Raw genomic sequence first — 22,842 nt, forward strand, 5'->3', positions numbered from 1 at the left:
AGGCTGCTATTTATGGTGAGAACGGAGACGTCATACTACCTACCATCAGCACCTTCTTGGCCTGTCAGTGGAGACAGCAAAAAAGCCTTCCATAGTAGCGAGGTGGGTCTACTAGGAGGCACAATTCATCACATCTCCATATGTCATTTGCATATTGAGCAATATTGTTGTTAAGCAAGAGCCCAAACGGGGTGGAAAGTTGGGGAATTTGGGGATCTAGGAGAGTATGAGACAAACGAGGTTGAATGTTCTGTGCACAAAATGAAGTTGGAGACCTGTTATTGGAAGACAATATGTTCCAATGAAGGAACCCCTTTAGAAACCACCTACGCCAGCGTAAATTGTGTACGCCAAAGTTAGGAGTAAGTGGTTTAAGGTCTCACTTATGCTAGGGAGGTCTGTCCGTCTTGGATCCAGTCGTGTTTGTCTTATTATCTCTTTCTTATCCCATGTTGTTAAGCCTTTAACAAACGTTACAAATCTAGAGTTGTCCACAAACATGTCCTATTTCTAAAAATGAATCTCTCTTTCTGGAAAATAAGGAGAGCAGCGTAATAGCTGTACTGTTTTCATTAAAATTTTAATCAGTGGTGAAGCTAATGATAATAAACAAAAACTAGTAGAGTTTTGACTCCTAGTATTTAATTAGCATTGTTAAATCTAATTAATATATTCACTTGGCAGTCAATTGGAGTCATAATAAAATGAATCAGAGGAACTTTAAAAAAAAAAAAAAAATTATGCTTGTGTGGGCTACAAGTAGAATTATTTACTATGTCTGTATAACAAAAAGTATTTTTCTGAGATGGGGTAGGTATCCGAGGAAGCCGACTCATTCTACAATATGATTAACTTAGGTTTACAAAACATCTGTAACAGTAATGCATTGAAAAAAGATTCAGCTATTTTGGTCTGATGTATTAAAATTACTGTCAATATGAGAAACAAAAAAATCATCGGACAATGCAAGGCAGGTTAAACCCAGGAGTGGTCCAAAAGGTACTGAAACTATTTCACTAAAAGGTTCTAATCAGCTCCCTAGGCAGCAAGTATGGGAGTGACAGCCCCTCGTTTTGGTTCTATGGTATCACTTGCTTTTTTTGGCTCTATGGTTTCACTTGCTCTTTTTAGGCTCTATGGTTTCACTTGCTCTTTTTAGGCTCTATGGTATCACTTGCTCTTTTTAGGCTCTATGGTATCACTTGCTCTTTTTAGGCTCTATGGTTTCACTTGCTCTTTTTAGGCTCTATGGTTTCACTTGCTCTTTTTGGCTCTATGGTTTCACTTGCTCTTTTTAGGCTCTATGGTATCCCTTGCTTTTTTGGCTCTATGGTTTCACTTGCTCTTTTTAGGCTCTATGGTATCACTTGCTCTTTTTAGGCTCTATGGTATCACTTGCTCTTTTTTGGCTCTATGGTTTCACTTGCTCTTTTTAGGCTCTATGGTATCACTTGCTCTTTTTAGGCTCTATGGTTTCATTTGCTCTTTTTAGGCTCTATGGTTTCACTTGCTCTTTTTGGCTCTATGGTTTCACTTGCTCTTTTTAGGCTCTATGGTATCCCTTGCTTTTTTGGCTCTATGGTTTCACTTGCTCTTTTTAGGCTCTATGGTATCACTTGCTCTTTTTAGGCTCTATGGTATCACTTGCTCTTTTTTGGCTCTATGGTTTCACTTGCTCTTTTTAGGCTCTATGGTTTCACTTGCTCTTTTTAGGCTCTATGGTATCACTTGCTCTTTTTAGGCTCTATGATTTCACTTGCTCTTTTTAGGCTCTATGGTTTCACTTGCTCTTTTTGGCTCTATGGTATCACTTGAAGACACATTCAGCCTTCAGTTGATATCAGAGTCACAGCTGAATCAGACAATGCAGAACATGCATCATAAGAATGGTGATTACAGTTTGAAGACTGCTGCTAACACCTCTCATGTATCTGTCTACCTTAGCACGTTAAGACGCTATGTAAATTTGTTTGAACTTTTACCATAACGATATAGTCGTTGAATTTTTTCATTTACTCCAAGTCATCTTTCAAAGTCAGCACAGGAGTAACAAACGATGTCATATAGTAAACTATTCATTTCAGGATAATGTCGAATTACATTTATAAGATGTGACATTAACCTTATGATCAATCAGACATTAGTAAATGTATTACACAGAAAGTGAATAAGTGTGAATATTTTTTTTTAACAAACACATCTACTGAGTTTTAAAACATCACAGTTGCTGATTTACCAATACCTTGACATTCTAACATCATGACCCTTTAGAATATTATGTTATCTGAGAAGTACCATAATCTATCACATTTCATACCCAATTCATAAAACGGTATCATTTTGGTGAAATTACACAAGGTTTTTCCCATGTGTCTCGCTGACATGTTAAGCAAGTAAGGATGTGTATATATTTACAATGGGATTTTATGATGAAGCCCATAACTTTGTGCCAAAGTCTGAATATACCAGGTGATAATGGAAGGAGGCAAAATAAGTCATAAAAGCGTTGGATCTGGGTGGCCTAAGTGTACCCCTCATCTTGCGGCTTCTGGGCAACTGCCCCTGTTGCCCCATGGAAGTTATGGCCCTGCTCTTCCCATATATATATATATATATATTTTTTTTTTATTATTTTTTTTTATTATTATTTTTTTATTATTATTATTATTTTTTTTTTTATGTATATTTTGTCCGCTCCTACATATAAAAGGTTTTCTGCAATACTACTGGAGCCAGACTGGCCTTTTATGCAGTGTAACCAGCGTGTTCGCTTTATACATCAGCAGCTGCTCGGAAGTCAAATCTGCTTATTTATACAAAGATAGAACATAACCATAGCTTTGTATTTCATTTTCATTATGCAGTAACCAAGTGCATAAAAAAGTGATAAACGTCCTAGATTATATGACCTAGAAGTCATAGAGCAGTCACAGAAAAGCAGACTGTATCGCTCGTTTCTTTTACAAAGTGGCTTTTATCACAACAGGGTAGCTTTAATATAACCATAAAATGTAATCATAAAATGTTTCATTTTGAAGTAATAAAAACACTTACAAATAAGCATATTGAATTTAACAATTTATTTAAATAAAAAAATATGTTTAAAATAATACATACATAGACGTACACACAGCTCTGAGTGTTTATTGTGGAGAAAATGATGTTAATATAATATAATATAACTTGATCCACATAATAATATATATATATGGATAAAGTTAATACACCAGTGTTTTAAAAGGACAGCCATACCATTTTTTCAGCAATAAGGCATGAAGGCCTACGCATAAGGCTTCCGCTCTATAACTTCATTATGCATTATAAAGAGCCATCAACAGTGAAATGATCTTGGCCTTTTTAATTATATATATGTGTATATAGTCAATGGAGAATACAATGTATTTTCTAAATATTGGGGGCTGTATGTGTATAATATACATTATATACATACATACATACATACACACATATATATATATACACAGACACAAACATACATGCAATTCACAATCCACTGCCATCGGGCACAGGTGGATTTTCATTTTAGGCATTATTTGTGTCCAGCTATATAAACCCTCATCACACCGGTGGGCGAGAAGGCATTTATTTTCATTTTAACCACCCCTATCTCAGCAGAACTATGGGACAGGGGATGAATGGCTTGGGGATCGTGGGTCACATATGGTACTTTTATAAATTTAACCCCCTATCCCCCAAAGCAGGAGTGAGGTTGAATGTTTGGCTACTATAGCCCCAAGGTGGATGTAATTACCCCCGCACATGGGTTGGGGTCCATGTGTACATGGGTTATGTGTACAGGTATGGGCACATCAGGTTAAGTCATGAATGGGTCATGGGTCAGCTGCATCATTAATAAAGGTTCCTACTATGTTTTCTTGGTGGACATGCATCAAATAGGCTTGGCCCTTCTGTTTGTCCCGGGTAGGAGAGAAGCTACTGCTTCTAGTAGCTTAACTCAACTGGGTGATAACATGCCTTCACTTACTCTATAGAGGATTTACTTTTGTTTGTAATAGATTCTTTTTTTATTACTTTTATCCCGAAATCCACCCCGCCAGTTAAGTCTAATCCCTGTAATTTCTACAGATAGTTTTTTTCTTTCCCTCTAAAAGCACTCAAAGCTTTCATACAAAACAGAGTTCCAACAATTACAATAGCAGATGCTGCGTTTGTGGCTCTGTGAAGAGGTTCTTTCAAAGCTGATATTTGTTTGAGCCTTTCCTTTGGCTGACTGTTATTTGTGAATTGTGAAGTGTTCAGGCGAATCACAACATCAATTATTGTGTTTAGAATTCATTTAGGGGTTAATTTTATAGTTGGAGGCAAGTAAAAATTAGCAGGGCTTTTTCCACTCTTCTGGTACCCTGGGGGATAAAGTGGAGATCTCATTGTATATTGGAAAAATCCCTATTTTAAATGAGGTCTCACCAATGATCTATAGGAGGGCTGAACTCGGGATAATGACGGAGCCCTGGCACTTTAAGGCCAATGGCCGCCAAATGAAATACGCTTGACCCAATGTCTGGTTGAGGCTGGTGGTTGCACACTACACTACTCGATCTGCCGGTGTATATGGAGAAATCATGGGATAACTCCCAAAGCCATTTTCTTCTGATGAAGTTATCAGCAATTTTCCATGAAGAATTATTTAACACCTGGCCAAATTAACTCTTAGGTCCCAAACATTAGTCCATTCCTTTAGTTCCTTTAAATCAGGGGTGTCAACTTTGTTGCAGATGTTTGTGTCATGCACAAACAGGCGTACCTTCTCTTAAAGACCACCAACAATATCACCAACTTATATATTTAACGGAACGAGCCTTAAGACTGACCCCTGAGGACCTCTACAAGGAACCCATTTTTCTTTTGAATGTACTCCGTGAACTACAACTCTGTCGCCCGTTGTTTAGCCATGATTTTATCTACTCAACTACCTTCAAGGCCAGTCCCATCACCTCTAGTTTATGAATTAACTTCCTATGTAGGACAGAATCAAATGCCTTTAGTAAAATCAAAATAAATATACTGCCCCACTCTCATCAATTATTTTAGTTAACGGTCCCAAAGAACTCAACATTTACTACAGACTTCCCCTTTAAGTAGATTTTCTATGCAGAGTTCAGTAAGTTATAAATGATACATTTTAATAAAAATACATTATATTTAAAAAATGATAAACTAATGCAAGCAGTAAGCAGTCTGGGTTTTAATATTGCAGCTCAGCTACAGTAACAATGACGCCATTTTATATTCATACAGCAATGATGACATCATAATCCCAATTGTAACAAACAAATGTAACATACTGCCAATCACTGCAGAAAGCCAAGTTATGATGTCATACCCTGGTGATCTGCACTGTGTAGCCAATAGAGGGTGCTAGAGGCGGACCCTACTCTCACCCCACTTGAACACCATAGGGCAGCCTCCATTCTCAAGGTAACTGAGAATGGTTTTCTAGGGAGCCAGTGGACCTACTGTTAAAATTCATTAAGTTACCACTAAAATGCCGCTAGAATTTAACCGAGAAAGGGCCATTAAAGTAAACGAAAGTCCACAAGTAGTCAACTCTTGAAAGTACGAGCCCTTAAATTAGCCCCTTAATGCTAAACCATTTAATTGTAGTAAAAACGCTTTGTCTGCTTTTCCGCCACCCCCCCCAAGGTCATCGCCCCCTTTGTTGATGGCTGCTCTAGCCTGCTCCCTGTTCATTTTCTATGGAGACTTTAACAAAGCTGCTAGACACGATCGCTCTATAACATCCTACTGAAGCTTGTAAAAATATACCCTGCTAGCGCAATCTCAACAGAAGCCTTGAAGGATTATTTATGCAGCCAAATCTGAAAGTTTATCTTTCCGTATGAAGCAATTTCTAGTGTCTTGGAAAGGGTAAATTAACAGTGATTAGATTAATCTCATTAATATGCTCAGTATGAATAATCAGTTCTCAAACAACATATGGTATGAAATACACAAAAACTCTCAAGAAATAGTCTTTTTTTCACATTGACTTTCTGTAACATGTATTTATAGGGTAAATTCTTATTATTTGTCTGTTTTTTTCTGTTATAATTCAGGGGAAAGAGGAACGCGTGCATAGAAAAAAATACATTTTTAAAAACCTCACCCAAAAGGGCTGTACTTCGGTCTATAAATATGGCATCCAACGATACATGTGCTTTGTTTACCCACTGTGCAAAAATAATGACATTTCCTTCATGGATATATCCACCGGCCTACCTGATAATCTACTCCGGACTGTACATGTTCACCAGATCCAGATTTGAGTCTCCAGCTGGATCTGATGAACACGATCATGACCTCGCCTCATACACGTCTTCTGTAAACAGCATCCTTTTAACCACTGGTTTATGACATACTCACATCTATTACATCCACTGTTCTATTACATACTTAGTATTTATTTATGCTGTAACTGTAAGGCTTCACAGAAGACATTGTCCTTGAACATGAAGAAGCATCTCTAGTGTATAATGTTAGGGAGTATGACATTTGTAGTTTCTATTGGATACATAATAAATATACATAACTCCCAAGTGCAGGGCAGGAGGCGTCAAGGGCCAATTGACAAGCCCAGGGAGCTGTAAAATGAATGGAGGTCTGTGGCCTTTGGGTATGGTGGGTGGGCAACACTTCCCCTGGTCATACTCCTTCCTCTAGGCACTTTGGACACTAAAGTAAAGTTAGAATTATTTGATTTTCATATATATATATATATATATATATACACACATACACACAAATGTGACATCAATGCTATGTGTAGAAATCCACATTTCTACATTTGAACTGCGAGGAAATATTTCGCTAGGTATATCATTAAATATCCTCTCTACTTTTCCATTCCACAAATGTCTAAAGCAAAACTCTCACTTAAGCCAGAAGAATTCACTATAAAGTATTTCTTAAAAAAAAAAACAATAAGAAAAAAAATTGAGTAGGGAGTACAAAATTTGACATTTTTAGGTGATTCTGACAAGGAACAAGCTGGTAATGGCTATAATAATGGCACCATAAAACTGAAGGATACACTCGCCTAAATATAGACTGACTCCCGATATATTGTGCTGTGAACTTCAAGATTACAGATCAGAGGAACCCAAGTAGGCTGTGGCTGGCTAAATTATGTAGGTAATGCCTTTAGTGTCTCTTCTAGGGGCTCAAAGCAATCTGTCAGCTGTATCACAGCGTAAAATGTCATCCAATCTATGGCGCAGAAAGATAGGCTCCTGGGGGAACCGTCTGCCAGTCTTTCCAGCTGCAACAGATATATTAAAAAGCAGATCCAGAAAGTTGGGGGAAACGGGACAAGAATTCTGAAATAAAACGATTATGTGCAAAACAACCAATGGATTTCAGTTACTCACTTGGAATTGTCAACAAGTTACGCTGCATACCTTGGTTAACTCTTACAAGCAAAGTAGGAAATAAAAAAGAATTACATATATATTTTTAGAATCTTATCATTTATCCAAACTTGGATCCCTTTGTTCGTCTTCCTACTCTGATAGCCTTCTTTTCCAGGAATTCAGAATGTTTGCTGGATATGAGTGTTTCCCATTGTTCTACACCCATATATGTCACAACAAAGTGTATAGAAATTGTGTAAATAAAATACATTCTATATGCATTACTCGGATATATATATATATATATATATATATATATTATTATTATTATTATTATCGGTAGGTAAAAAGTCTTAGTAAAGCCCAACCTATCCGCTATCTATCTAACATTTTTTTTTACCTTTTGACATTTTCTGATGTATGCCTTATGTATGTATTGTATACCCAAGGAGGAAGGTATCTTATTTTCTCAAGATCTCCAAGTAATTACAATTTGTCTTCACAGGTTTTAGCATAACTAAATAGATGTCTTCAAATGTTATATAGTAAAAGTAATTTCAGCATATGTTTATCAGAACAAAAAAGCAAAAAAAATTAAAGTGTAATAAAAACAAAAAAACATTAGTTGAGATACCGTGGCTGCATATGACTGAAGAACAAAGCCCAGAAACCCAGATATTAAGCATTAAAAATACCTCCTGGTTTCAAGATATTGTTGAAAAAAATGCAAACCTGCAGAAAAAAAGATGGCACCTCAATGAGAAAAAAAAAAAGCATTTGAAGGAAATTATGAAAAACAAATGAAGATTTTTGTACTAAAAACATTTATATCAAAATCAAGCTATAAACTTGATAACACTAAACGGTAATAATAAATCATTTATTATTATTATTACAGAAACCTGTAAACCCTCAAATATTAAAGAGAAAAACTGAGGTCAAAAGCTTGGAAATAAAACATGAAAAAAGGCCATGTACTTCATGAAAATCTGGAATATAATACTGAAAATTCCAAGGTATGTGAAATATAAATTCTAGCCATATAAATAGCTTTTTTTTCTTGTCGTTTCAATAAAACCTGTTCCAGTGTCACTAAGATTTGCCTGTTTCCGAGGTTAGGACTCAACATCAAATAAGAAACACAATATGTGTTGAGCAGGATTCACAATTCCCTCAAGAGAAAAATATGACTCACATATTATATTCCAAAAGAGCAATATGCGAGGGAGAGATTCCTGTTGTCTGTTGTACATCTAATGGGATAACAATCTGTCAAATCTTTGACAAGATGTTATGTTATGTAAATTGAGCGCTTATTTGTTCATAGTATAGTCGCTACAGACACGAGATTAATTGGGGGGGTAGGAAGCACCTTTAAACTGTTTGTGGCATCGAGGAACTAATGTTAGATAATGAAATGTTAGGTAATAATGGAAAAAGTGTCGGATAACCTTTATTAGCTGCATCTTGTAATATTTCACCATTTCTTAGGATCTCAAGTTGAAGGGCCAGCTCTAGGGTCTCTGTGCTCGATGTAACATCTCTCCGGTCTCACCGGTCTGCTTAGAAGTGTGAGGATCCGGTGGTGGCCCCATCAGCTCCATACTCTAGGCGAAGTTGCCTACACAGTAGGGCAAACCATGTAATAGGATCAATAAAACCTGAGAGCCCAACCCTTCATTACTTAGAAAGTTAATAGGCATTCATTAATATATGATATATGGCATGTATGCTCCCCCGAGGCCCTGCCTGGTACATATAGGAGCCATGAGGAACAGAAATGGTGGGAGCTAGAAGGTGGGAGTCAGGAATGAGACCCATAAAATACAACTGGAACGCAAAACCCTCCCAACTTTTTAGCAATACATAAATGATTTCAGATTATGGCAATTTGCAACCAGACCAGGGGTGGGTGAGATTTCTAACACAATTTTAAAAAATGAATAAAAAAAAAATAAAAAAATTGTAAATTGTTGCAAGAAGGCAGTAGTGGGCAGATCCTGTGCGACCAAGCAACCTGGAGAATCGAGAAACTGATCCAGATCCAAGGTTTTTTTTTTTTTTTTTTTTTACACAAACCTGGGAGAATGCTTCAGCTCCCTAATTTCAATATATGCTATAAAAGACCGACTCCAGGGAGCTTCTGCAAGAAGAGCAGGTTTTGCCTACATTGCACATAGTTAAATTATTGGGAGGTGGACACGTTCAGTCCTTCCTAATGCATAATGAGGCAAGAGAGTTATAGTTCAATTCTCCTACAAACATACAGATTTGTGAATATACCCTAAACTAGGAGGTATGATTTTTCCTACACATACAAAAAAAATCTGCCATACCATGCATTTTGTACAGCAACTTGCCCAAAAGCCCACTGGTCAATCCCATTTGACTTGTAGCTTACTTGGTCCTCTCTTAAACCAGTCCAGTATAAACAGCATTATGTTTTTTATTCGCCACTCAACATGTAGCAGACTTTTTTGAAAAATTGCACTAACCTTTATTTTTACTGTTGAGCGATTTCACGTATTTCACATTTTATCCACATGATTGCCACCATGACATATAAATGATTCTCTTTAATACTTAACGTTTATAAATGACTCTGGGCGTATTAATGTATGATCAAGTTCTGTGTCATATATCCGACTCCTTTATTTAGAAATGTTCTGCACATTCTATTTATGTTACATTTATGGATGAATTATTTGTTCCTATCTGTAAATATGATGACATATAAGAACTGGCATATGACAAGCAACCTGTCAAATGTTACTTCTGAAATGTTCCTTATTCATAATTACTATTTCCTAGGGCCAAAGCACAACAACAATGGCAGTCACTTAAACTTAAAAAAACAACATTTCTAAATTCAGAATACAAAGCATTTCCAATTATAATACACTTTAGTATAAAATATAATTTGATAAATGTACATTAAACAAATACCATGTCATAACGGTAATGATACATTAACTATATTGTTTGATGATGGGTACAACAAATCCGTCGTATCCGGGAATGAGGATGATGGCGTCACGCTAGAAATTCCCATGTCCCTTATTTAGGAGGGACAATCAATCTTGAACTCAAAATTATCTTTCCTTGTTTCCTGCCCCGATGTCCCCTCTTTTATGGCAGCTCAGACTGTAGGCACAAGTGTATTACAGTATCATATATTTTGTCTTACACAGTTGTATAGATTAATATCAATAGGGCACAATACTCATAGAAAAAAAGTCTAAGCAAAAGAATGTTCCTCGGAGGCTGTGCCTAGAGATGGGGCGTGTCCAGATCTTGAAAGGGGTGTGGCAAATATTGTTTTGTAGTACATTTCCAGATTTTTTTGCTGACCTCTGAAAGTAAGCACTGTGATTTTTTTATTTTATTTAGAAGTCAATCAACCATGGAGCTTGATTAGAGAGACATTCAAATGCCAGCATACATATCCTAGATAACGATAAACACTCAAACATACATATGTAGTGAGGGTACCTCTGAATCTACTGTAAAAAAAAACAAACAAAAAAAACTCTGAATCTATAGCTAGCTCCTTGCTAGATGCAAAAATGTATCCAGATCCCTCTGATACTAAGTGAAACTGAAAAGACAAACGCAACCTAATTTTATATTACACACATATACATACATATACCCTACAAACTATCATATTTATATTACAAGTGTGAGTAGTAGTTTAAATATGTATAAATAATTATTACTACTGCTTCTACTAATTACTCTATTACCCTGTCTCACTTAACTCCTTCATGAGTTTAGCTGCTGCTGCTACTTCCACTGACTTCCTGCTTGAGTTTAGCAGTATAATTCCGATATACATTAAAATTCATAAAAAAATATATTTTTTGGTACATTTAAAGATGCATTTCGGGAAGGTATCACAAAACGTACCATTCTAAACCCTTTTTCCAGAATGATGTAACAATACCAAAACCATATATGTTGCAATGCTAAACCTCGGGATTATTCATGCACATATACCGTACTTAATGCATTTCATTTACAGTATCACTAAAAGAAATTTAATAAATAAGCTACATTTTTCTCAACTCAGAAAGCAGCCATATATCTGAAGTTTACTGGTAAAGCAAGGTTTTAGGTTCCTTTTATAATATTGGTTGACATTTCAGAATAGACTGGTGTGCTTTAATCAAACTGGACTGGCTTGGCCGCAAGGCTTTCCTGTTTTGCTAAGGGCATCTTAAATTCATCGCGTACGTGAATTAAGGATGACAGATTCCTTCCAAAAGGGCTAGGTGACCACATTCCCTTCCTATAAAATGCATATGTGAACTAAATTTTAGAAGGCAGTGCTACCAGCATGTAACTATTTCTGAAAACGCGTGCTATTTTCAATAAACTCCACGAAGAAAGATGCTCATTCAGTACGAGCAAAAACAAACAGATACATTGTCTATCCGAAGAAAGGAATGACGAGTGACCTTTTCTTAATCAAAACAAGTAACATTTTTATCAATTTCCTTTTTTTATCTCTTGCCCCAAGCTGCATTATACCATCTTAACTGAAAATATGCAAAGTATGGGGGTCTCTATCAGACAATACCTGGGAAGCACCGCTTCATCGTGTCAGCACCTGAATCCTCTGGGTCCTGGGGTCTTGACACGCCCCTCTCCCCGCCCATTTCCCCTTTAAATTGAGGTGTCTCTTGCAATGTCAGCGGGAACACCCACTGACATCATCAAGAACAACCCAACGTCAGCGGTACCACCCACCGACGTCACGGGACCCCACATCAGTGGACATCCTGGCTGCGTCCCGGAGCTCAGAAGTTCCCAGGTATGTTTAGGACACGGTGCATTTCAAAATAATTAATGCAGGAAAAATGGGGCAGCTACCCAGGGCAGTGTCCACAAATCAAGACTGTCCCCTGAAAACCAGGACTGTTGAGAGTTATGATAAGTTCTGCATGCTGTTTTTCCAAGTTTTTTCAAACAGTTTCGCACTTCTGTATTATAAATAATTCTATACAATGGTGGTCGCGTTCTATTATGTCTCTGGCTTTTATAAGATATTTATTACATTTGATTGGCTCAGACAGCTTTTTAAAGGTAGACGAGGAAAGAGGAGGACTTGATAATGGAACTTGATAATGCTGGCTTTGCCAGAGGCTGCCACCAATCTCAGCTTCAAGGATGACTTAAACAGCTGCAATAACTGCAAGTTTTAATAAATAAACTTACTGATGTGAAAAGCAGTTGCCCTTTCACAAAGAGGGTGGTAGATAAGTGGAACAGCTTCCCAGCAGAAGTGGAGGATGTAATGTAAACATGCATAAGATAGGCATATAGCTCCTGAATCTAAGACAAGATCAAGGACCTTAATAGTGGTGTAAACTTTGAGTCTTTATATCAGGAAATATAGGTCGTCAAATCCTGTTTCTGTGTTTAAAGTTACTTAGCAGGATATTCAGCTTTTGGTGAAGAGAAAAAAGAAATTTAAGGAAAAAACTAAATACCGGTATATATATATGGAATGTACATTCCATATCTTTTTATTTGGTTAGGATGACCAGCACTTCCTATTAACATAACAATATATCCAACAATAAAAGGCATTGATGATTAGGGGAATTTCTGACCACTTCGACCTTAAAAATGATCTTCTCTGTAATGGGTTTCGTAAGGGTCAATGTACATAATTATCACTATATATACATCACCGTCTCCAGGGTCTTATTCACTTTCTTTAACAAAGGAATAGCCATCTATCACCTTGATGCTAATGCCAATTTGAGCCTAATTACCTTGTATTATGTTGCTTTCCGCAAACCCCAGTGAAGTCGCACTTGTTGGTTTAAATACAGTATATTTATTCTAATCAGCTGACTTGTTCTTTTGCGTGATGTTAAATAAGCTGCTAAAAACAATTTTGGGGTATTTAGTAAAATTGTTGTGTTAAAGACAGCCTTAAAAAGATATACTTATCGCTCTGCCCTTAAAACCTGACAGATGACCCTTAATCGTTTCCTTTTCAAATGAATGCTCTTTTCACTGCTTGTTCATTCGTGTTTTAATGACCACGGACCTCGGGCTGCGTCTTCACACAACCATCAATCATGTGTTAACATCATACATTCGTAAAGAAACCAGTCTTCTCCCTACAAAGTATTACCCAAAGTATCGCAAAAGGCTATATAACAGAGACCACTATGAGTTAGTAAATTTTTTAACCCCTTAAGGACAATGGGCGGTCCTTAAACCCAGTGAAAACAATGCATTTTGAGCCCGTACTTGTACGGGCTTTGTCATTAAGGGGTTAATTGGCTAATACATGCTTCGATCAAACAAACATTATCTGTAACTACAGCATTTAACACATATTTGTGGAATTAATAAGTTACTTCATTGCTTCGTCACAACAACCCATCAGACTTAAAGGCAGACTCTGGAATATCGCTGGCTATGTATTTTACATTTCAGCCTTGGCTTGGCTTAGCTTGCTGAGATTTATTGTCCAGAAGGCTAAATATGGTTTTGGTTAATGTGAAGAATAAAGAAAAAAAAACCTCAAACTTGACCCCTGTTTCCTTGAAAAACATTTTGGTGATTTCTTAAGGTCACAAATGGGACAAAGCCGATTCTCAGTACTGCTGCTTCACACATCCGCATTTAATAGACTTTTTTCCACTGATAAAAGACCACTAATGAGTTCATTTTCAAGCTATCAAATTGCCAGTAATAGCTAGTTCTACTGATGATTGCGTAGGGACCTGATTGTCACAGTGGGCATTGTCTTCCTTTCTTGTTAACTCTTTGCTTTCTTTCGGCCATTGATAGGCAGCCACTGGAAATCGGTCTTCTGGCGTCTCCCTGCAAAACGCTATGAAGTATAAGAGGCAAAGCACACAAGCTCTTTCTGGTCATAGGTGATCCTTAGGGCCCCTCATGGATCTCTACGAAGGCACCACTGGAGGACAAAAGAGAGAGATACCCCAACTGGGTATGACCCAGTATCTAAAAGGTTAATAATTAACCACGGAACATTGAAAAAAAACATACATTAACAAAACTCAGATAACTTTACTGTATTAACCACCTCTGCTGAAAGGCTCTCCCTCTCATATAAGTAGAACATACTTATATCTAAGCCTGTGACCCTCAACATTTTGACTATAACCGTCTATGGTTAATATAATTAGTATAATAAGCATTTTATACAGATCGTCTTATCTATTTTTTTTTTTAAACCTAAAAAAAGAATCATATTGGTTTTAAATTATGTTTTTTTTGTGCTGGTTGAGTGTTTCTTATATCTTCTGTAGACTAGACTGTTCTAGACTGAATCAGCTTCTGGTTATGATATCACTGCCGCTTTAAATGTTAAAATCTGATAACGCGATGCTTGATTTACTAACAAGCCGCTATAAAGGCTTTTAAATTAAGCAGCCAAGGCAGTTTACGGAATAGTTTCAAAAGAACAAACCAAATAATTTCAATAATGAAAACATCATTAACTGCTGGCGAGCTAAATTAAAAGGAAATCAATCCAAGAGAGTGAACGCCAGCTGAAGAAACCCGACATAATCACATAACTCCTTCTAGGAATGCTTTGTACGGCCTGTTTATCCATGTGTCGTTCCATGTTGCTTAAAGTGAACGGGTGAATACGTCATTATTATTCTACACGTGACACCATTAGGGAGTCTGGAGAGGACACAGCAGGCAAATAAACGCACATAGAATTGGGGTAACCGGATTTACCACGGACCTACGACTAGCATGAGACGAGAGTTTTAATCTTAGTGTGTTGGAAATTTTGAAGACCGTAGTCGTCGAGGTAGCCCGTCGGGTTTCGTTGCCCAGTGGGGACTTGTAGGAAAAAGTTTGCTCGACTTATGGGAAATTTACGGCGAGTTCCACGCACATTGCATTCATGAGTTCAGTTGCTACTGATGCGGCCCCGTCACAGCTACCCGGTTATCCTTCAGTAACCTTCAAGCCCCCCGTGTGTGTCTGGGCTTTAGTAATAGGAGCATAAACTGAAAAGGAAGTTGGGTAAAATTACGGATGATAGATTCACCCCCACCTCAAGTGGTTTGTTCCATGTGCACTTCCTGTCTGGAGCGACAGTGGAGGGACAACGGGGTTAGCGTGTGATTAGGGGTGTCAGGGCTTCCCAATGCAGCCCTGGTTGATTACAACTGTCAGCCTGTCACTGACATCTATTTATTCCTAGCACTATAACAATGCAAAGCCCCCAATGCAAAGCCCCCATAGGGAGGGAAAAAATGACAATCAAGGGTGTCTAATATAGGGTGAACAGATGCCCCCATTTACAGACGGACAGTCCTCTGATTTAACCTTTCTCCTAGAAGCCCCCTTAAACTTAAATGTAATTTATATTTCAAACAACCATATATCTTGCTTAATATGGTTTAATTACCATAAAATATAAAACTACCATAGTCAATTAGACCATAGTCATTCAAATAATTCAACAATTTATTTAATTTCATATAACATTTCAATACTATGGAATTATAGATATAATAAATTTACGGAAAATTGTTATATACCAAAACAAAGAATTTTTTTCTGGAATTCCAGAAAAAAAACATATCATTTGGGAGATATCCTTCTATTTAAACCAGAACACAATCATCTCAAATAAATGTGCCATTAAAAGGACTAAATCTACACAAAAAAAGAATTTAAAAAAATAAACAGAATTCCGTCTTGTCAGGTGTTAACATTTTTTTCTAACAACCTTAAAGATAAAAAAAAAAGATTTTCAAAGGGCAAGATAAAAAAGTAGCATTTCGAAATGAAACAGAAAAACTACTCCTTCAAATCAGCTGATAATTTAGATAAGGTTTTTTTTTATATTATTTTTTTTTAGAAATCTGCAAGGCTGCAGAATGACCTCCTACCAGCAAAACGGGACCGTGAAAAAACCTGATATATTCAAGTACTTTATTTTCCAGGGCTTATCAAATTGATTATTACTGAATCCGAGACTATTAGAAATGTGACCTTTTCGTTACTGTACATCTTGGGAGAAAAGCACGGCAACGTTATTGCTCGGCTGTTATTACTGAGGGGTGCTTATTCAGCTGGAAATAAAATTACTTTTCTTAACTGAAAATTATATCCATATGACTAAATGTCCATCATGTGTATATATATATATGATGAGACTTTAATTGAAACTGTTGTGGTTATTGCTTACCGAAGTAAAAGTCAACGGACGGGAGGGAACAGATCAGTGGCAATAATATGCCTAGTAAGTAAAAAAAAACCAAAAAAAAAAAACCACCATTATGGTTCCTCAATCATTTTATTTAGCAGACATATAAATCTAATGGTGTCCTGCATTTATTTAGTGTCTGCTTCTGTTACGATTTGTAATTGAATTTATAATCTTCAGACATTTTTACAACAGATGCACATGTATTTATAATATATGGGTTTTATTATTCAGGGATCACTGGAGAAAATACAAGGTTCCTACCCCAAAAAGGTGACTAAGAAACAGGTAAAGGATCAAGTTATTGGAACCAAGTGGTGACCATGGAATATATCAGGTTGTAGGGTCTATCCATTGGAAGCTAGTCCAGATCAACAGAAGGATCTATCCCAATGGCCACCAAAAGTGGACCATAATCATTCAGGGTGGATGGCACACCTTCATTGATGGTAAGGGTTCCTATAGATACAGTGTGTATGGGCACATAAAATTAATATGTGCTTTTGCCTATGGAGAAGGTTCTTTTTCGAAGTATATTTTCAGTCTATAGCATATTCTGATACCATTTAAGTATGGGGAGCTTATCCTGGCTTAATGCGAGATACAGAAACAAAACAGCTCCCACAATGCTTTGGATTCCAAAATGCTAGCCCCCTCTTGGATTTTAGGCTGTAGTCACCGGTGCTCCCGCCGGACAACAGCAGATATAAAAACCAGGATATGACTCTACGCCAAAACGAAACGCCACGAACTAAAGTGCATTTATTTTCAGCACTTACAGGTGTCCTTGTACCGGTGGAAAGAAACAATGCCTTACGTTTTTCACACACTCAGGCACTTAATCATAGGCTGAGATACCCTCTGGAAGTTGGCCAGGAACCTAATTCTGCCAAGGGAAAACACCTTTGGCCCAAAGACATGCGACCTCCATAAACTATGGCGGGTCTGGTTTGGCTCATGTTGTGGCTCAGTAGTGTTGCTATGTCCTTTTCGTTGATGTTCCTTCCAATACCTACACATGTAACCGTGCCTTTTTGATTTAATACAATAGTGGGTATCAAGATAACTTTCTGATATAAAATATGTTTCCCCCCATTCACTACTTAATGTATATTTTATATTCTTCTAGGTAACACAGACTTTAAGAAATGTATTCATACATTAGACGCGTAAACGCAGTCCAATTAATACCCATACACCATAACTGAGGTTTTTTTTTTTTTTTTAAAGATGCTGTTCCACTACCACATAATGAATTTTCTGGTATCTGTAGCGATTAAACTAATGCAGATCTGTCAATTTACTATTCCCTACGAAGGTTTTATTGCTGAAAAAAAATACTACGGAAACTTTTAAGAAGCTATTTCAGTTTTGAAGGCAACAACCTATCAGTGCCTGTTTCTTTAGCGACACATGACCACTAAGCGTTCATGGCAAAAAAAATAATTAATTAATGAAGGAAAAATGTATATGATTAAATAATTATTCATAAGAAGGGTTTGTGCGTTCAACAGTACCCGGAATTACCTTTCTAATGCAGAATTTAGTATAAAAGTGTTAAATTCTGTAGCGAGTATAAACAGTATTTAGCATATAGCTAACAGCATTCATTACATTAAATTTATATAAAAAAAGATAGTTTTACTGTTTTGTTTTTTGTTTTTTAAGAGAATTTTTTCTCTAGAGAATCGTATGATTTCTGCAGCTGAAGTCATGCTTCGAATCTTTGTTGGCTACGAATCTGTGGGTAAAATTGATACGCGCATGAAACCTGTTCAGCTCCTCTTCCATTAAGGCGAGGCTGGCAGGCAACTTGCAATCGTTCATTCAGGTCCATGGATTCGAAACCCACCGTGCCAAATTCAGTAATAAACCTTTATTTTGACATGGCTTCTCCGTAACTCTAGATCACATACAGAATACACAACTAAATATTCACAAGAAAGCTACATGAGCAATTCTCAAAAACAACAAATAAAAAAAATCTGAGTTTCAAAGAATTTGCCTTCTTCATTGCTTTTCAAGAAATAACTATTTATAAAAAAAATAAAAAATAAAATAAAAAACATAGTAAAGGAATGAGGGGGAACCTAACCACCAATCCGTAGCACAGTGGGGAGATTTCATGATTAATTGTATTCAGGCCGTGTTCCACTGTGTTATTATCAGCTACTCGCTGTTAGCCGATGGCTCTGCTGTTAATTATTGTTGTGAAACTCTTAGGGAGGCATTAAAAATATTTCAAATTATATTTGGAATAATATCACAAAGAAAACAAAAAATGAACCCCCCCCTATACATTTTAATAGTGGTTAAAAAAAAAGCGTAGGATGTGTTATTTCTTAACCATTGAACATAACTCAGATACTAATTTTTTGCTTATGATACCATAATTGTTCTGCAGAGAAGTGTAGATAAAGCCTGACTTAACTAATGTGTTTCGTGGGACAACAAGAAGTAAGTCAGACGTGGGATTCTTGTCCATGCCAACCAGGGCTTAGAAGGTTCTATTGATCTTTGCGTATGGTGGGGAACTTGCCGGGTTTGACTTGGAGTCTCCGGGTGAAGCACAGCTTTTCCTCCCTCCTGTCTTCCATATATATAGGCAAAGGAAAAAAAAAATGTCGGTGCGCTAAGCTAGTCACAGGCTCAAATAATACAAATGTATAATACGAGGCCTACCAAACAGGTGTAAGCATGCTGCAAATACAGTGTATTGGCTGTACAATGTATACAAAAAACAAAAACTGTCTGCGCTTCTTACCCTAATAAAGTTGGCAACAAATACATAAACAGAATATAAATGAGAGGTTTTGGTTATATGAATTGGCCAAAGCATATTTAAGCTCACCCGCCACGTCAAGGAACCCCTCCATGGGAGCAGGCCTGGGTAGTTCTCAGTCCATATGGGAAAAACACATTTTAAGGCATTCTCACCTTACCCAAATAACCCCTGCTTTAGTACATATCAGTGAGGTGTAATCATGCCTGGGAACTCTCCAGGTTTTACCCGGAGTCTCCAGATAAAGCACTGCTTCCCCAGGTTGTTTTTTTTCTTTCTCCAGACGGGGGAGCGGCAGTGACCATACCCCCACTCCCCGATCTATTAAAGGCTGCTGGGGGTCTAACCCTGCCCCTTCACAAAGCCGCAACCTCACTGCATCCCCCAGTCTCCGGACCACATTTTTCTTTCTCTGGGCAGGGGAGAACAGTTTGGCCATGGCCAATACCCCTCTCACATGTGGTCAGCCATGCCCCGATACTAAGCCATTCTTCAGAAGAAGAAGAGCTCCAGGTGGCCTACCATGGGAAGTCCCCTAGTACGTTAACTGAACATACTGAACCCTGGATCAGGATGATCTGGGATCTCCAAGTCTGCTGACATTTGTGCAGCTTTATTATTTTTTCTTTTCTGTTATATACATACACATAACGTTACAAAGACGTTCTGCTGGGTGAGACATGCCTCCATCTGTCAATACAACCAGTGCAGTGTTACTGGTTCTGTTGCCAATGATAACTCCTCATGAGTAACATGAAGTGGGATCAATTAGCTGCCTGTTGACGGCACCTAATAATACATTCTGGTTCCTGTTGTATGTCTTTTTTCACATGTGAATGGTTGGTTGTCTTGTATTAGATAACGGCACTTTATACAAAATATTACAATCCTGGAAATGTCATCATGGCCTCAATCATCAAACAAAAAAGTTGCAATGCGTTTCGATATCCTGTGTGATCGGCCTAAATGAAAGGAAGGCTCAATGTCCCAGATAGCCTCACCTAAATATAATGCCTATTAAAGTACGCTGTGAGTCTTTAAAGAGTTAAACAAATAAAAACTAAATTACTTTAAGGAGAAGCTGCAGCTCCCAGCCTCCTCTGTGGTCTGGGGATTCCTGCCTCTGATTGGCTGGATTTTGTGGAATCCCCCAATGCATTTGCAAGGGGAACACCACGTAATGTAAAAGGGACCTCTTAGTTTATATACTTTTAAATATATAAATATATATATATTATACACACACGATTTAGGTTGAAATTGCTGTTAATAAATAAACAGAGGATAAATATAATATGATTTTCTATTCATGCTCAAGCTTAGCAATATTAAACCGATATGCAATTAGCTTTTAATCAAGCCTTCGATTGGCAGTAATGCATTTAATAATATTATTTCATGATTGACGATGTGCCGTGTAATTTGTCTTTGACACCAATTTAAAAATTCTTCTTCTCCTTGCAGTCCTATTAATTTGTTGAGAACAGAGGGTGATGACATGGGTATGTCGGGGACTGAAAGAAAACCGATTACATGTTCCAAAAATTTGGTGACAACCAACTAGTGCAGCCCCAGAGAATGCAGATTAGAATTTATAAATGTGGGAGTAAAAGGGATTTTTTAAGGGGAAAAAACAATATAAATCGCATTTATTTTTTTAAGGCAGATTATTTATGCGCTAATCAGCATTCAACAGTAAAACACTGTTAATTGGCAGTAAAATGATACCCGAGACTGAATTTACAATTATTTAAAAAAAACTTAAATTTTCAATTAATCTACATTTAAAGGAATAATTGCTCCAAAAATGCTTAATAAAAAAGCAATTATTATTATTATTATTATTACCACCAAAGTTCTATGTTCCATAAAGAACTTCAGGGGCTGCATTTACTCGATTATAAGACGACCCTGATTATAAGACGACCCCCCAAAATCTGAATATTAATTTAGGAAAAAAAGAAAAAGCCTGAATATAAGACTACCCTATAGGAAAAAAGTTTTACCAGTAAGTGTTAATTCATGTAAACTATGTGAACAATTGTTTGTTAATAAAAGCTATGATTGAGAAAAATATTTTGTTTTTATTTCCTTTTTTTTTTACAACCTGTCCCCCCAGTTATGCACATTATACCCCCTATATGCCACTGTGTCCCATGATATGCCTTTTAACCCTCTAAATGTCACTGTGCCCCATGATACGCCTTTTAACCCTCTATATGCCACTGTGCCCCATGATATGCCTTTTAACCCTCTAAATGCCACTGTGCCCCATGATATGCCTTTTGACCCCCTATGTGCCACTCTGCCTCCAGAATTGCCTTATACCTCTATATGCCACTCTGGCATTTAGGGGGTTAAAAGGCATATTATGGGGCAGAGTGGCATATAGGGAGGTATAAGGCATTTCAGGAGGCAGAGTGGCGTATAGGGGGTTAAAAGGCATTTCATAGAACACTCTGCCTGCAGAAATGCTTTAACACTCCCCCTCCCTCCTCCAAACTTACTGGTGCTTCTGAGTCCCCGGTGCTTAGTCCAGACAGCGTGTAGAACTCTACGGGATTCACGTACACAACTTCCACTTGAGCGGAAGTTGTCTACGCAATCGCGTAGAGCTCTACACGCTGCCCGGACTCTATTCTTTGTGTCACATGATAATTGTGTGTTCCCAGCACAAAGTATGAACAAGACTATTTTTTTTACACGATCAAAGCTAGTAAAGCTTTGGGCAATTAACAGCGGCAGGAACAATTTCTTAATTCTGCACGTAGTTATGCATTTTAATGAATACGATAGCTCAGCTTCATCTTTAATGGGGTTCTAATGAGAACACCCGTGCATGCGCAGAAAGCAGTCCCATTGAGCTCAACGGGTGCATTTTCCTACCAGTGATTGGCTGCTTCAGACAGACAACATCTTCTATTTATTTGCTGTTTGCTTATTTATTTTTGTAAACAATGCATCTAAATGCCCCAAAATTAATGATAAAAAAACCAAGTCTTCAGTTTTCATGAAGTATTATGGTTCATAAACCTCTCCCACCAAATGCGATTCTTCTCGACGCTGGTTACTTCTTGTTCCTACAATTACCCGCGCATGCGCAGAGCGAGCCTTTAGAACTAAAAATAAATCACTGTAATTGTATAGCACAAAAGAACCGCTCCATGTAGGTAACTGGAGAGTGTTTAGGTTAATTGGCTTGAAGGAGCACATCTTATAATGTTAAAATAGATTATTACCATCGAACGCACTCCGGCTGACTTTCCACAACACTTGTGTTCAGGAAGTTCACCTGAGGGGTTTACGTAATTCACCCTAATTAGATTAGAGAAGAGGATTTGTCGAATTCTAATTCTTAGCGCAGCTGCCTCGATATTGTAACTTTAATTTAGGAGAAACACTTTGCTATGCAAATTAATATTTTTTTTTTATTTTTTTTTAAG

General features: G+C 37.2%; 1 protein-coding gene and 1 long non-coding RNA gene across 2 annotated transcripts in view; both read right to left on the bottom strand.

Annotated features, from left to right (window-relative positions):
• The window catches only part of LOC128497934 (double-stranded RNA-specific editase B2-like), a 167,257-nt gene that overhangs the window by 84,966 nt on the left and 59,449 nt on the right, over nt 1-22,842 (bottom strand). The window lies entirely within an intron of this gene.
• On the bottom strand, nt 1,237-2,027 carry LOC128497935 (uncharacterized). Its single transcript, XR_008354360.1, has 2 exons — nt 1,785-2,027; nt 1,237-1,671 (listed from the first exon to the last, which is right to left on the bottom strand). It is a non-coding gene; the product is annotated as an uncharacterized LOC128497935 (long non-coding RNA).

The sequence above is a fragment of the Spea bombifrons genome, chromosome 5 (genome assembly GCF_027358695.1).
Source record: "Spea bombifrons isolate aSpeBom1 chromosome 5, aSpeBom1.2.pri, whole genome shotgun sequence".
NCBI lineage: Eukaryota > Metazoa > Chordata > Amphibia > Anura > Pelobatidae > Spea > Spea bombifrons.